We start from the raw sequence: 1,307 nt of genomic DNA, 5'->3' as shown, positions 1-1,307 counted from the left end.
CTAAACACAGATATTACATGATTCAGCAATTTTGTTTCCTAATACTTACCCAAGTGAATTGAAAACATCTCTCCCAAAAGCAGCACATGAAACTTCCCTGGTGGTCTAGTGGTTAAGAATCTGCCTGTCAATGCAGAGGACACAGGTTCGATCCCTGGTCTGGGAAGATTTCACATGCCGCAGAGCAACTAAGCCCATGCACCACAACTACTGAGCCTGCACTCTCTAGTCCTCGAGCTGCAAACACTGAGCCAACATGACACAATACCGAAACCTGCACCCTAGAGCCCATTCTCTCTAACAAGAGAAGCTGCCACAAGTTGCAGTTCACGCACTGCAACTAGAGGGTAGCCCCCACTTGCTGCAACTAGAGAAAGCCCACGCACAGTGACAAAGACCTAGCACGGCCAAAAATAAAATAAGCAAATAAAATTTTTTAAAAAGTTTTAAGACCTGAACACAACTTTTAAAGCAATTTTATTCACAAATGCCCAAACTTAGAAACAACCAAGGTATGCTTCACCAGGTGAATGAATAAATAGTCATACATCCATACAAAGGAATATTATTTGTTGATAAAAAAAGAAATGAGTTATCAAGCCACAAAAGACATGGGGGAATTTTAAATGTACATTCCTAAGTGAAAGAAGCCAATCTGAAAGGGTTACATACTGTATGATTCCAACCATACAACATTCTGGAAAAGGCAATATGGAGATAGTAAAAGGATTAGTGATTTCTAGGGGTTAGGGAATAGGCAGGGATGTAAAGGCAGAGCAGAGAAGATGACAGGACAGTGAAAATACTATGTATGATGCTATAATTGTGGATATATGTCATTATACATTTGTCAAAACTCATAGAATATACAAAGTGTGAACTCTAATCTAAATTATGAACTTTAGTTAACAACAATGTGTTAATATTAGTGCATCATTGTAGGAAATATACCATACTAATGCAAGATGTTCACAATAAGAGAAATTGTGAAGGGGTTTACAGAAACTGTACTATTATTCACTCAATTTTTTATAAACTAAAATCTGTTCTAAAACATAATGTATATTAAAATCACCACAAACTTTGGAAACTGACTCAATAAGACAAAATATGAATAGACCTGTAATAAACACATGAAATTGTTCATTAAAAACCTTCCCACAAAGAAAAAACCAGGTTCAATAGTGTCACTGATGAATTATCCCAAATACTTAAAGAATTAATACCAAATCTTCACATAATCTTCCAAAAAAGAACATTTATTACATCATTCTATAAGGCCCTGACAAAACTAGACAAAATTATAC

Source organism: Odocoileus virginianus, unplaced genomic scaffold (assembly GCF_023699985.2).
Source record: "Odocoileus virginianus isolate 20LAN1187 ecotype Illinois unplaced genomic scaffold, Ovbor_1.2 Unplaced_Scaffold_1, whole genome shotgun sequence".
NCBI lineage: Eukaryota > Metazoa > Chordata > Mammalia > Artiodactyla > Cervidae > Odocoileus > Odocoileus virginianus.
This window is presented reverse-complemented; position numbering follows the sequence as displayed.